At 40.1% G+C, this 15800-nt stretch overlaps 1 long non-coding RNA gene and 1 other non-coding gene across 2 annotated transcripts in view; both read left to right on the forward strand.

The window, feature by feature from the left end:
• LOC114813841 overlaps window positions 1-6736 on the forward strand; it is a 32973-nt gene extending 26237 nt beyond the window's left edge. Inside the window, exons 2-3 of the long non-coding RNA XR_003761602.2 lie at window positions 5643-5817; window positions 6609-6736. This is a non-coding gene — a long non-coding RNA (uncharacterized LOC114813841). The remainder of the gene's footprint in view (window positions 1-5642; window positions 5818-6608) is intronic.
• LOC114814024 lies at window positions 2627-2764 on the forward strand. The gene has a single exon (XR_003761767.1). It is a non-coding gene; the product is annotated as a small nucleolar RNA SNORA7 (small nucleolar RNA).
• Window positions 6737-15800: the final 9064 nt, after the last annotated feature.

Raw genomic sequence — 15800 nt, forward strand, 5'->3', positions numbered from 1 at the left:
ATAGCACAAAATAGCAATAGCGATCATAATAACTATTATTTTTATTATGGTACTTGTTAAGTGCTTACTATGTGGCAAACACTGTTCTAAGCGCTGGAGTAGATACAAGTTAATCAGGTTGGACACAGTCCCTGACCGTCTCCCCTAAGTGGCTCACACTTTTATCCCCATTTTACAATGATGTAACTGAGGCACAGAGAAGTCAAGTGACTTGCCCAAGGTCACGCCACAGACATGGGGTGGAGCCAGGATTAGAACCCAGGTACTCTGGACTCCCACTAAGCTGTGCTGCTTCACTCCCCAACCCCCTGCAGTCTCCCTTCATTCTTTTCTGTTTTGTTTCTGCTTAACTTTTATTTACTATATTATTTTTGACTGCAGATACCACTGTTCTTGCCACCGGGAGCACCCTTGGTAGTTAGTGGCAGTCAAGGGGCAAGAAGAGCTGTTGCTTTGGCTTTCTGGCCCACTGGCCTTGCTTATCTGCCACCACCTTCTGTCGCCAAGTCTCACTCCAGTCCCCTAGCTTTGTGGGCAGGTAGGCCCGTAGCAACAATTAAAAAAGAACAGAAACAAAAAAGAACATAAGGAGAAGCCACTAGGGAATGGGGAAACACAGGATGAGTTCATGGCAAGGAGAGCGGCGATAAGAAACTGCAGACTAAGAATTGGATGCCTGAAAAGGGGAAGAAGTTGGGTTCCTTATCTAGGTTTAGGATTCTATTGTCATAAGGTCAAAACTGATGTCATAAAGCTGATTGGACAGGTTATTCTTTTAAGGCTTCCTTGCTTGCTTGCTTGCTAGCTAGCTCATAGATATAGCTTTAGACTGCCTGTATTTGCAGTGGCCCACCAGTTGTTTTATAAAGGGATGCACATAGCGTGTATGAAACACCTCAAGAGTTTCTCACATAGCCAGATTTCCAGGGTACCTAAACAAAAATAGAATTTGTAATCAAAAAGCAAAGTATTAAATTTTACGTTAAGCACTCGAGTTTGTATTCCAATCTGTCTTCCAATTTACACAACTCACAATTAGACTTTCCTCCAGACAGCTGCTCTCCAGAATAGTCTTGCATTTTTTCAAATAAGCCCTGTTCTGTCCACAAAGCATCATATGCTTCAGAGTGTTTGCAAATACAATAAAATGCTCTGCTCATGTACAGAAAGAGCCTATTCTCCACAAATTCAATGGTATTATAAATTAAAGGCCAGTACCCTAGGGAATCCCAGTAATAAAGGTTTTTGCCTTCCTCTATCTATTTGTAACTAAAGAAATATCCACTTCCACACTATGTGGTATTACTCAGGAGAATTGTTCAGGCCCAACCAACAATGTCAAACCTGAGTGATCTAGCAGTAGGAGATGTGGTTTCCCACGATCCACAAAGATAACTGCAGAATGAAATTAATTATTTGGGCAAAAATAATGGATAGAACAGATTTACAATTGTTTGATCTATGAAACAAGTGAAGTGTTTGCTTGCTTGGGTATTTATTATTGCAGTTTTTCTAGTTATGACATGAAAGGGAGTTGAGTTATGATCAAAGAGCAACCTGCTTGTTCTGTTGTATGTACAGTAAATGCTCAGTTTTCTGGAATAAACCTGGGTCAGACTAGGGAAGATATGGATATGTTCACTAACTGAGCTTTTGCTTGAAATATCTGCTTCAAACAAGCCTCTGTCTTCTTGATTTTGGCGCACTGTGCTGTTCTTGTTTGTTGGTTTCAACTAAGTTGAAGCATCATCTGAGCTTTTATTTGACTGTAACCTTCAAACATTACCTCTGACTTCCTTTCTTGCAGTTTTCCAATTTCACCTTATCCATATAGCAGCTCTTCAGATACCCTCTTGTTATCTCTTCTCCCCCATGTCCAACCCCACTGAAGCCAGTTGAGGTGAGCAGAGCCTCAGTGCTTGGAGACTTTCTTCACTCCAGGATTTAGTTGTCTGTGATCTGGTCCTGCCCTCTGATGTTGAATACTGCCCATAAATGATGCTGATGGAAGTATTCAAGGAGTCAGATGAAGTGTCTGTGGGTAGTCAAGATCTTGCAACCATAACAAGAAGTAGTAAGGCTCTACAGGTCTGTATGCCTTCAGTATACTCTGGTGCCCAAAATTTCAGTACAGTATATACATATATATTTCCTTTGTACTTATTGATAAGTGCTGAATATTTGTACTTAACGGTATGTACTGATAGAAACCTGTTCTCCCTTCTACTTAGACTGTGAGCCCAATGTGGAACAGGGATTGTGTCCAACCTGATTGATTTGTATCTATTCCAGAGCTTAGAACTGTCCTTGACACATATAAAATAGAAGTAGCATAGCCTAGTGGAAAGAGCACAGGCTTAGGAGTCTGGGGACATGGGTTCTAATCCCAGATCCACCACTTGCCTGAGGTTTGACCTAGAGTAAATCACTTAACTTCTCTGTGTCTCAGTTTCCTCAACTGTTAAATGGCAATTCAGTACTGTTCGGCCTCCTGTTTAGACTCTGAGCACACTGTGGTACAGGACTGTGTCCAACCTGATTTATTTGAAACTACATAGTAAGAGATTAACAAATATCATATATCCATCATCACTGACAGTAAAATTCACCCGTGTGGGTACATGTCACCCTCTCGGGGTCACAACTGGAGGGTTTCCAGTACTCTACCAGTCTTGACTACAGGAGGCAGAGTCAAGCAGAGGCATACCCATTCCATTCCTAGCTTGGCCAGTGGCTAGCAAGTTGAAGGCAACCTGCTACAAGTCAAGACTCCCCTATGCTGGGCAGCAGCAGCATGGGAAAGAGTCAAGGGCAGAGACTCAATTTTACTGCAGAGAAGTAGGCAATGGTAAACCACTTCTGGATTTTTACCAAGAGAACTCTATGGCCAGAACAATGGCAGATGGAGGTGGGGTGTTCTGGGAGAGATGTGTCCATGGCATCACTATGGTCAGAGATGACTCAACAGCACAAGACAAGGCAAGGGCACATGTCACTGAAAAGGCCACAGCCTCATTTGCATATGCACACACAAAGGTGGGCCTTTTTCAGTCATGTTTGTTCCTTGCAGCACCTGAAACTATTTTCACTTTCGTCTGCTGGCTTCACAATCCTTTGGAGCTTCTGCTCTAATAGACCTGCTCCTTTCTTGTTTACGGTGCTCCATACTTGCCCACCTGCAGCATTGACTTCCAGGTTTCAGTGGGATGACAGCATTGTCAGAAACGTTGTTTTACTGCACCCTTAGCTAATTTTCTCTGGTCTTTTTGCTTTCAGTTTTCCAATATCATTGGCCATTCAGCAGCAGCAGCAGCTATCCTGCTGTTGTCCATTCTCCTTACATATCTCACCGAGTGAAGTTGTGCTGTGGTGAACATAACCTTGAAGCTAGGACACTGACTTGGTTCTAGGACTTTGCCATTTGTGATACTTTCTTGCCATTTAATGTTGATCGTAGACCCTAAGCAGTGATGATGGAGCTGCTCAAGGAGTCAGGTGTGGTCTCTGTGGAGAGTACAGATTCACAATCATAGAGAAGTTTGACATGCACTACAGATCTATAGACCTTGAGTTTGTTCTGAAAACTGATTTCACACTATAACTGAATTCTGAAAGCCTCTCAAAGGATATCTTGGATTTCTCTTTTTGTTGTTTGTTTTTTGGTGGGTTTTTTTTTTTTTTACTTTCTGGTCTGCATCATTTGTCAATGTGTTACCCAGGTAACAGAAATCTGTGACTGAGTTCTGTTTTGCCAAAATGGATTTTTAGTTCTGTGTAAGGCTTCCCCAGTAACAAGCGATCAATCATATTTATTGGGGAGTGATCACTGTGTGCAGAGCACTGTATTAAGCGCTTGAGAGAATGCAGAGAGAGTTGGCAGGCACATTTCTTGCCAACAGCAAGCTTATTACAGTCTAGATGGGGGGAGTAAGACATATAAATAAATTACAGATATCTATATAAGTGCTGTAGGACTGAGGAAGGCATGAATAAAGGCTGCAAGTCTATACAGAACTAAAGTACCTGGATCTGCAAATCTATCAGGAAAGCACAGATATCTTGGAAAATCTGGTTAACTGAGTCTTCTTGATATGAATATTTTTACTTTACAGAAGGGTATACATATAGTGTAGAATTTATTTGATGTCTCCAAGATGGCTAGCTCAGTTCAACCCCTAAAAGCTCCAGGTTCTTGGAAATAATATTTCTCTGACTTAGGCATCTGTGGCTTCTCAGTAACCTTAGGTGTAAATTCATTAGGCCTAATCCATGATCATGTGGCTTTAGAACACTTATAGAAATACCACACCCTAGTTAGCGTAAGAAAAATAACTTTGCACTGAATGCGAAAGTGCTTCGAAAAGGGAATTTTTGGAAATCAATTTTTAAACTCAACCCAAATTAGTATGAGATTTATCCTTATGTTTAATTAAGTCTAATTAAACAATGCAGGCATCTTCTTGTCACCTGTGGTGTGATTATGTTAAATATTTAATGCTTGTGAAGGATTAGCCTGCACATCTCATCTATATCTAACAATCTGTTCCCTCTCTGGAGTATTTTTTATTTAGTTCTGCTTTTGTATAATGAGTTGCATTTCACAGGAAGTTGTTAAATACTTCAGTGGGAAAGGGACAGACGCTTTTTGAGGAGGAGATGCTTACTGCTAACTAGGCCTGCAGTATGTGGCCTGCTTTTTGCTGCCATTTTAGGTGCACCGTATAAGGTGTTTCTGCTCAGATATCGATGTAAAAGGAAATGTGAGCCACACTAGTATTTTTCAAAAGCTCCAATAGGCACAGCATAGACTGATGATTAAGGACTTAGAAAATAAGGACATGGGGTTCACCCTGAAAATATCCCCTCACAGCAGGCACATGTTTCAAGGTTACACATTCCTTAGGCATTTTTTCCCAAGGGGCTGTCAACTATATATTAGAAAAATACATCTGTATGTCTTTACCTCCTATTCCATCCCTCTCTAAGTAAAACAAAGCAGCTTTACATATCTAAGCTCCTCTTGAAAGAATCTCTCTCAAAGGAAAGGCCATGCCTGTGTCTGAAAGTAAAAATATAAATACCAAATTAGAATGTTGATAGAACATCTTTTCCTCTAAAGGAAAATCTTAGTTTAACAAACAAGTATTTATTACAAAAGGAGGCAAGATAGTCTTTGCCTGCAGTACCTGTTCGCCATCCTACTTAAGCATGTGGGACAGGGACTGTGCCCAACTTGATTAAGTTGCAGCAACCCCAGCGCTTAGAACAGTGTTTCACCCATAGGAATTAATATACTTATGTCAGGAAAGATAATCGTGAAATGGAGGGTATATTTCTCTTCCAAATGTCTGCTAATTTTTTTAACATATATTTGGACAAATGATGTATTTGAATAATTATTTTTCAATTGGTTGAGTCTGTGTAATCAATTTCTTACAGTGTATAACCTCTTTCTCAGCAGACCATAGCGGTAATAGCTACTTCTTATTTACAACATGGGAAGAGGATCCACCCACCCATTGTATTATGCTGAGTGAACTTTTCAAAATTAAATTAGCACAGTTAATACAAGCTCTCACAGTAAACTAATTAGTTTTAAGATTCTTGGCAGAGATAAAATCAACCGGTTTTGGATTTTGCAGCAAATCAAGAAAACTGCAGAGGAGGAGTTCTGGTGAAGCACAGGTAAAGGGGAGAACCGACTCTCTTAAAAATCTGCAGTTTACGAAGGCAAGACCAGAAGAGAAAGCTGAAAAAAAAAATGTGATCAAATAGAAAGCCCAGTCAAGTGAAGAGAAGCTTTTCATTCAGTACAATGTAAGTAGTTTGAACAGTGGTAGCTTTGTGATCTGCAGATAAATCCACATGTTTTGATCTGCCAAAGCAGTATACCCTTCCGAGGAGGCTTTATTCAATGGAACACAGCAGGATAATTTCAGTCAAACAATAATGCACACACAAATGAACACACCCTCCGATGAACTGCCTGTGTGGTGACAGTAACTGGAATGAGTCTCCCTGGCACCTGTTGGGAAGTCCAGATCATGTATATTCAAAAGCCTAACTGGCTTTTCAGAAGTAACTTTGCACTTATGTAAAATTAATAGGGTATTCATTATAAAATCCATGCAGCATCTTATTAAATGTTCCCTGTCATTGAAAGCAGAAGGTGGAGGCTTCTTAAGCTGAGGCTTTGTTGCCCTCTAGTGAATGAGGTCAGCATTATGCATGTGAAATTATTTTGATCACTGCATAATTAATGTTTACTGAGCTGGAGAAAATGGAAGCAAACTGCATTTGGTTATAAAATGCTAACTGGGTCTGTATTTTTTTCCTGCTGGAATTAGTTAACATCGGGAAATAATGTCTTTTTTCTCCTGTCCTTTCTTTCATTTCTCATGTTTTCAATGGCATCACTGTGTCTTATGGCTATCATCAGCCAAATAGTCAAGGATAAAGATAAATCAACAAAACTGAGCCATGGCACCAGAGTTTTAATGCATAAGTATATATTTAATATGTCTGCTGAAAGGAATGTCTAATTATACTGTCACTGAACAAAATGCATTTTCAACTGTGATAAATTATGCCATCCTTTACTTTTGCAGAGCACTTTAAAATGTATAAAAGCTACAGCAGTATCGTCACTCTGTCTCCCAGATGTGAAAAAAATCACACCACGACCCTCATCGTGACAACGAAGCAATATAAAATTTAATTAAATCTCTTTAGATGATTTGGTGTTTCATGGGCCAGCCACATCTTTTCAAACTGTATTTTTAACTTCATCCACTTTGACAACTGCCCTCCACACTTTTGAGTTTAAGCTTAATATGAATGATGGCTATTCTTTTTGTCTTATCATCGCAAAGTTGTCATATTGACTACACACTTTCATCTAGCTGTTTGAAGCCAGAGAAGTGTTCCCTTCTTCTGAAAAATAGGTCTTCACACATTTTAAGAAAAGAGAGAACCAAACCAGTAGCGTTCGGTACTTCCTGTTTTTATGTTTGGAAGCAAAGAAATCCATTGACACAGAGGTTGCCTGCAAGATGGTACATGCTTTTTCAAAATACAACAGGCATTGAAATAGGGAAACAAATGAAATCTAGTTTTTTGGCTCATGAGAAGTCTATTGGGAGACCAATGAGAGCTTAACCTACTTTCATTCTTATAATGGGAAGAGATAATCATGTTTCCTGAGCTTTTGTGATGACTCCGTGAACAATAAACCACAGAACTAGAGAAAAGACACAGCCCTGAAACAGTCATTAGTCTAAATGTGGTAGAATCACTGAATCTGCTACTGACCAGTTGACTTTTCCCTTATTTTATATCTGTTTCTTCTTCAAGTCTCAAAATATGAAATGTTCCCAATAATTATGAAATATATGATTACTTTTTATCTGTCCCAGCGCTTAAGTAAGGGCTTAATAATTACCACAATTGTTATAACACAAACCAGAAGGGTCAGGAGTTGATTTAATTGAAACTCCCTGAATGTGCTGGGGGAAAACACTCTTTCCTTATAATCTGTTCAGAGTTTTATCTCTGAATTTCCAACCTTCTGGAAATGGGAGTCAATCCGTTGTATTTATTGAATACTTACCAACCCCCACTTAGTACAATGTCTGGAATATAGTAAGCACTTAACATATACCATAATTGTTATTATTATTACTGTGTACAGAGCACTGTACTAAACTCTTCCCACAGTGAACTAACAGTCTCCAGAGGTAAGCACACATTAAAATAGATTAAAGATAGGGGAAATAGTAGAGTAGAGAAGTTCATCAGAAAAGGAACCATATTATTTGTTGTATCTTGTTGGGAGGTATTGGGCCTGAAGGAAAGACTGATTCTAGGGATTGGGAATTGAGAAATCTTTGTTCTAGTCTCAGTTCCACTACTCACCTACTGTACGACTTTGTACACATCACTCTTTTTGAGCCTCATTTCTTTATCTTCTACCTCACTGTGTTTTGAGGTTAAACTATGATAATGATATGAAAATACTCTGGTACAGTAAGAACCTTAAACGTATTTAAAATATTATCAATATAATAAAATACACCCCAACTTTATTAAAAAGGGTAAATAAAAACACAGTATAACAAAACCACAGTCCAATAAAATAGTATTGTTAGATAATACATCAATGAGAAAATTTGGAATTCTTTGTAATGTCAAATAATTTTTATAGCTCTAGGGAGTTCTATCTTTAGTTATCTTCGAGTCCATTTCAAATATTTCCCTTTGCAGGTTGTTTGCTTCCCATATGTTAAAGCAAATTTTCAAGATCTGATTTCCAAGCTTTGAGGAACAGTTGTGGCTTGATTGAAATTGACTGAATGTGGCAAATCTCTCCATATGCACAGACTGTAATTCCGCCTAAAATTTGCCCATAAACTAGCCAGACCAGGTGGTCAACCTAACCCTACTCCCACAGAATGGAAATTCTTAGTTTTCAATACTATCTATACATCTGATGCTCCAAAAGACAAGTTTTAGAGAGTTTATACAACAGACTGTATATCCACCTCAAAGCATCGAACTGCCATTTTGATGTATTCATTTTCACTTAGAATTTCATCTGTAAAGTCATCCCTTAGTATGGATTGAGTGCTTCATGAAAATGAAGGACAAGCAATTCTGACAAAATACAGGTGTGTTTCATTCAGACTCTGCCAATGCACCTGATTCCAGATTTGGAATTCTTCATGATTATAGGCCCCACTGGAATCCATTAAATGTGCCAAAATCTTTCTCCATCTTTCCAGTTTGCCAAGCAGGACCTGAATGGACAAGGAAACAATTAAAATTTCCCAACAGTCACTTGAGAGAAAAGTCAATGTCCCCTCAGGCTGGATCAATACAACCAAACCAGTGCAAGATATCATATTACCAGTTGAATTTGGTACAGGTCATGTAATCAGTCCAGAGGATTCATTCCAGTTTTTGCCCACTTCTCTTAGGTTAGCAAGCTACTCTAAATTTACCAGATATCTGTGTGGTTGCTTAATTGAGTTTGCTTGAGGAAGCCAAAGGCTAGGAGGGTAAAAAAAATAATCAATCAATAAATAAACCTTCTGCCATGTCAAATTTCCAATAAGGTGATAATCACCTCCAGTTCCAGGCTAAAAGTCATTCAGTGCCAGTCACTGTCTTTTTGAAAGCTGACAGGCAGGAAGGAGCATTTTTCACTAGGACAAGTTCAAAAGAATCATGTGGCCTTCATGATCTGTCTAAATGTGAGTTCAGATTTCTAGGCAGTGTTTTTAAACAATTGTATGAGTAAACAACAAAATTGTTAGTCATTGAACACATTGCTTCTTAAAGCTCAAAGACAGGATTCTAGGTGTTTGAAGTACATATTACAAAACCAATTTAGAGGTCATGTCTATCAAAGGCACATATATTTTTCCAAGGGGAAAAGTTAACATTTAGCACATGCTAATTCTACCTGGAATTGCCTTTTGCCAGTTTATGATTTTTGGAGTTTTGTCCAGTATTTACATCCCAGAACCTACCTGGGTAGTGCTGAATTCAAGACATGGTTTGAATCTTTTCCAGTTGTGAGAATGTCCCCTTGCTCCACTGCTTTTCAATCAATCAATTCTATTTATTGAGCATGTACTATGTGCAGACCACTATACTGATCGCTTTGGAGATTACAATATAATGGAGTTGGTAGACACATTCCCTGCCCAAAACGAGCTCACAGTCCTCACTGTTCAGGTAGGCTGGTGGCTGATAGAGGGAAACAGTGATGAAGCAAAGGCGACTCTGGCAGCAATGTCAATCAGAAAACTCCAGAGCCAATCATGAGGACTGTTTGTGGATGCAATCTTTCAGGTAAAATAATTCTTATTATTATGGCATTTTTTAAACACTATGTGTCAAGCACTGTTCTAAGTGCTGGGATAGAAACAAAAGTTAATGTCAATCAGTTCTTCAGAAACAGTGTATGGCCTCCCTACTTTCTAAAGCTTTTCAATCCTTCCATGCTTAATTGTAGTAAAAAAAGCATAGTAACAAACATGTAATATATCATTTGGACTATTAAGACAAATGTGAACTCCAAATAGTTTTTCAACCTGATGTAAAGTTTCCCCCATGCAGACCCAAGCAATGAATAATTTGCCAGGTTTATAGAGGGCAGGCATATTTTTGAGCTGCTTTTTCCATTTGAAAATTCCATTTCTGACCTTAATCCACACAGGGCAAAATATCCTTGTTGCCAACTAATGTTAGTAAGGATCATGCCATACATAGAAGACTAATGCTTCTGGGGCTAAGAACCATTAGTTCTTCCCCAAAGTCAGTTCCAAGGACCTAGATGTCAGCAAATTCATCCAATGGACAGAGAGGCTCAGGCTTTGACCATCCAGCTGTTATCATCATCGGTTCTGCTCCTGTTTTCTTACTCAGCCAGCCCTTCTCCTCAGTCCTTCAGTCAACAATCAGCAGTAGATATTGAGCATACAGTTCCCTCTGTACTGAACACTTGGGAGAGTCCATAGAAGGCAATCATTCTCTCCCTGCCCTCAAGGGAGTTCTCACTCTCTTATTTCTCCTTTTTCTCTGCTCTCCTTTTCTCTTCCTCCTGCTCTCCTCTCTTCCCACTGTTCTCACCCTCTCACCCTATCTTCCTATTACAATAATACCAACTGAGCTAAGGAAGGGAAAGGGATAGGTTTTTACTTATTTGGTAGCAGGTAAGCACACTTATTTGGTTCAAGCTGTATGCAGCAATCAGGTTGCCTGTACCTAGAAACAGACTCCTTTCTTCCCATAAGGGATTTTACTTCCCACCTTCAGCCTCCAATGCTGATCCAAGCATACTGCCTCCCAAAGAGCAAAGCAGGAGAGGACCATCATAATCCTGTGGGAGCAGGGAAAAGTGGAACAGAGATCATATAGCCATGACCCCCAAAAGAGTAGGAACTGCAAATTACCTGCAGCTCCCCAGTGCCAATTCTACTTCATTGCCTCTCTCCAGAACACCAAGGGACAGGAGCCCAGGAGGCTGTAGGAACCACTCTTCAGGACTGTTCAAATATTGGGGAGGTGGAAGGTGCACATGCTGGGGGAGCGGGGGGCCTTATCCACACAGCTGAGGTGGAAAAAACATATGGCTTCAGGAGGGCCCCGGTTTGGCCACCCTAGATGGAAAGACCATCTTGGTTCTGGCCCCCTAGCAGCTGTTATAGGGTGATCTGGAATGGAGGGGAACTTGCTGGGTGTTGAAAAGAGTCTCTGGGACTGTGAAGGGAGGGGACACTACCACCCTTACCATTACTAAAACAACTACCCTATCTGGAGAATTCCCTTAGAAGGTTGAATTAGAATTCTTACTACTATTACCCTTTCTCTCCTTAGGTGCCAGGAGGTAGACTGTTGATGTAGCACAAGGAGAAGATGCCAAAAGGGGAGGCTACCAAGATGTTGGGGGAGGCCATTTAGGGTTTTGTTTTTATGGTATTTGTTAACTACTTACTATGTGCCAGACACCGTACTAAGCACTTGTGTAGATGTAAGATAATCGTGTGGGACACAGTCCCTGGCCCACATAGGGCTCACGGTCTTAGTCCCCATTTCACAGGTGAGGTAACTGAGGCACAGAGAAGTGAAATGATTTGTCCAAGGACACACAGCAGACAAGTGGCAGAGTTTGGATTTCTGACTCCCAGGCCCATGCTTTTTACTCTAGGCCACTCAGATTTCCTAAGCCTTGCCCACAAATCTCCAGTTCCCTTTGAATCCATTAGATTGAAAGCTCCTCGAAGGCAGAGATCATGTCTACTTGCTACACTGTACCCTCCCAAGTACCTAGTGCACAAGGTAAACCCTTAATAAACATCTTTGATTGACTGACTGACACCTCCCTGAAATAAAAGGAAAGAGGGTCAGGGAAAGCAGAGAACCCCCAATTACCCTGTGCTTCCTGAATCAAGATGCTTTTTCAGGATGAGAAGACAACCCGACAGTAAGTGCTGTCATATCACCCAACTGCCTTTGGTGATCATCTCCTGCTGATGCTATGGAACTTTCGGTGACAGAGATCCAATTGAATTTGTGTGGTCAATCAAGAGATGGAGGTCCAAGAATAAGTTTCCTTGCAAATTAAATGGCAAGGGCTGTTCTATCTCATCCACCCTAATTCACACACATAATACTAGCAGCAAGTGTCCTATCCGTGTGCTGGAAAACTGTTTATTTGTTTTTTATTTAGCCCCATTTAGAAAACCTGAGGATTCTGTTCTGCTTTTTCCAGGGATGTTTGTTTGGCCCCAAATGGGTTCAGGCTCTGTTTCAGTTACCATCCCTCAGAGGGATTGTTCTGGAAATGAGGTGCCCTGTTTGATCATTTTTGGATTTCATGACTCAGAATACAAAGTTTAGGCATAAAGTGATTATCTAAATCCAGATCATTTGGGAATATTAGAACATGAGCTAAGTTCATATTCTTAGTTGACTTATTATAATAAAGTGTTTCATTATAATTAGATACTTGAATAGATGCCCAGTGCCAAGAGACAGCCCTTGAGTTTTGATCAGCTCATCAGATGAATCTGGGTTATTCTATAATGTCTGTCGACTAAAGAATAAAACCAAGATGGATATTGCAATATTATTGCAATTAAAATCACAGCACATAATAAAAAAGTAACGATTGTTATTGAACTTGGGTGAGGTGTCCAATGTATTATCATAATCTGTACTACCCTTGCCATCACTTGTCTAGCAAAAGCACTCAGCCAAGAACTCTCAGCATTCCAGCGCGGCTCAGTAGAGAAGCAGTGTGGCTCAGTGGCAAGAGCCCGGGCTTGGGAGTCAAAGGTCATGGGTTCTAATCCCGGCTCTGCCACTTGTCAGCTGTGTGACTTTGGGCAGGTCACTTAACTTCTCTGGGCCTCAGTTAGCTCATCTGTAAAATGGGGATTAAAACTGTGAGCCCCACTTGGGACAACCCATTCACCTTGTATCCCCCCCAGCACTTAGAACAGTGCTTTGCCCATAGTAAACACTTAACAAATACCATCATTATTATTCCTGTTTGCAATCGAATAAGTATTGGCTTGTTCTAACCTTTCTGTGTGAGAGACAGACAGAGACACAGACCCAGAGGTAGAGAAGAGAGATAGAAGAAGTTTTCCAGGGATCGCTCACTCTGAGAAGAATGCCCAATAGATTAGGGGTCTTTGCTCCACTGTTTTTCATACAGCTGAACAGGGTGTTTTGGTGCAAAGGAATCACTTTGAACTATCTATGGTATTTTGCACTCAAATAAAATTTGGTGGAGCATATTTACCTTCTTTGAGTAATAAATCAAAAGAAAGATACCATTGTTTCACATTTACCCAGTAGCCTGCAGTGGCAATATGAGGCATTTGTTGCTGTGAGTACTTCTAATATTTCTCACCAATTGTTATCCTGAGAGATAAAGCAACCCATAATATTGAATATGGCAGCAATCTTCATATTCAAAAGTTCATTTCAGCATTGATCTTTCTTTTCTTTTCTTTTTCTAAAGAAAGTAATATACTGTACAGATTATGTGGAGCAAGCATTAACTGTCAACCTAAAAATATTGATTTTACTCCGGGTCTGTCTTGCAAAAAGAAAACATTAGCAGTTGTGATCATGAGCTGACCTGATGTACAAAGCGTGTGAATTATGAATCCAATGAAAAATTGTATTTTTCCTCTTGCGGAATAGGCCTAGGACAGGATATTATAAACTCAAAGGATAATAAATGTTTGTTTTCTTAAAGTATTTTAACTCTAAAATATGCATCAAAAGGCATGTCCAAGCAATTTGTTTCCTCTCTTACACAATGCATTTTTCCCATTTTTATTCCCCTAGTTGCATCCCTATTTCAAATTTTATCTTCCATATCCTTGCAACTCACAGCCTTCTTGTCCCTCATTCCTCTATTGGGTCTTTTAGTTGAAGGGACACTGATAATTCCTTCACAGCCAGTCCTCAGAACACCCTTCCCTGGAAAGGAGAGAGTCCAGGTGGCTCCACATAAGCCCAGCTGAACTCTCTCAAGTGTTTGTTACTGTGTGCCGTCTGTGGTCAGTAAATACCAGCAAATGATTGACTTCTTGAAGAGTTCCCACTTATGATTTCACTAAGGAAATAATTATTTCTGATTCCGGTCCTCACAAACCCAGTCTTCCCTGATTCCCAGCCCTAGGTATTCCTCTCTTCCCTTTTCTATACTTTGCCCCTCCCTCTTTTAGTTCTGTTTATTTAACTGATTTTTTAACCAACTCTAACGTCATTGGGGACCTGACTACTCCTCTTAGCATCATGACCCTTATAACTCTGGCCACATTTGTGGCTGGTAGTCCTTGTCTTCCAGGGCTGTATTCTGGGAGATGGGGACTAGAAGAGGTTAGGATGGGAAGAGATATCAGCTGGCAGAGGAAAAGTGGAGAGGATGAGAGAGGAGGCAATCAAAGGTTGTGGTCACCTGCTCTCCCCATATTCCATCCCAGGCCCCTTTGCACCCTTGGTTTTGGATTTCTGCTTGGTTTTGAACCTCCAGAAACAGAATCACCTAGGATCGTAGTAAGGTCCCTGTTGGACCACCTGAAGCATTGGAACTATTTGAAAAAAAGTTGCAACACTAGATGTGGAATGAAGGGAGACCTGGATGCTTGCTTGGGAGATGAGAAATAATAATGATAGCTTACATTTATATAGCACTTTTGTTTTTCCAAGGTATTTTAACATTACTTATCAAAATTGTCCTCATAACATCCCTATAAGATAGGGAGAGGCTGGTATTATTATTTTCAATTTACAGATGAAGAAATAGAGGCACAGAGAGGATGGTGTGAGCCCCATGTAAGGACCTTACTTGCCAAGGTCACACAACAGGCAGGCTGAGCTAGGACTAACACCCAAGTTTCTTGATCGCCTGGCCTGTGCTCTTTCCCTTTTGCCATTCAGTAACTAGTAAATGGCAAATAAATATTATAGTAATTGATGACTTGTGTATGTGTTTGTGTAAAATGTATATTGTGGACACTAAATTCAAGTGGCTTGCAGGACATGAAGGTTGTACTTTCCATGCAATTCTCTCTGAATTTACACCAACACATATGTCTCTAGTTTTTCAATCTTGATGATGGTCAAGGTGAGGTTATTTCTCACATAAACTGATGGGAATTGGTAGAAGTTTCTGGAAGAGTCTAGAACAAAAAAATTACTTGCTCCTCAGGTCCCCTCCCAGAGGAAAACTATTTTGAATAAAAATCAATCCTTTACCTTAATGATATAAGCTGGAGCCCAGCCAGTTGCAGGAATTGGGCAAGGAAGTGGCAGCTAGAAAACCTGCCAAGGGAAGAAATTTAAGTAGATTTTCAACACAAGGGCTAGGTTTCAGCAGAGTAAACTACCAAGAAAACACCTGAGGACAATGAGAACTCAGGGAATTAGAGCAGTGTTTCGAAAAGATTGGAAACCGTGGGTTTAGATTCAGAACAAGTGCAAGATGAGGGATAGTGCATTTTTCCCTGGATCTGATTCAAAATTATTTTGTGCAATGACTGTTATTGTTGAAGCTTTGATATCAAGTGATTTCTGGGTATCTGAATGTGAGTAGTCTGTGCATGGTGAACCTGCTAATTTGGAGGACCTGGCTATCATAGGGGAGGAGGTGGGCATTTGTGATTCCCTCTCAGGTGCAACTGCCAGGCCTGGGAGGAACAGGATTGGTTAGCTAAATCTCAAAGGCTTCATGTGTCTTTTTGGTGAGACTTAAAGAATCATCCTAGGATTGC

The sequence above is a fragment of the Ornithorhynchus anatinus genome, chromosome 8 (genome assembly GCF_004115215.2).
Source record: "Ornithorhynchus anatinus isolate Pmale09 chromosome 8, mOrnAna1.pri.v4, whole genome shotgun sequence".
Lineage (NCBI taxonomy): Eukaryota > Metazoa > Chordata > Mammalia > Monotremata > Ornithorhynchidae > Ornithorhynchus > Ornithorhynchus anatinus.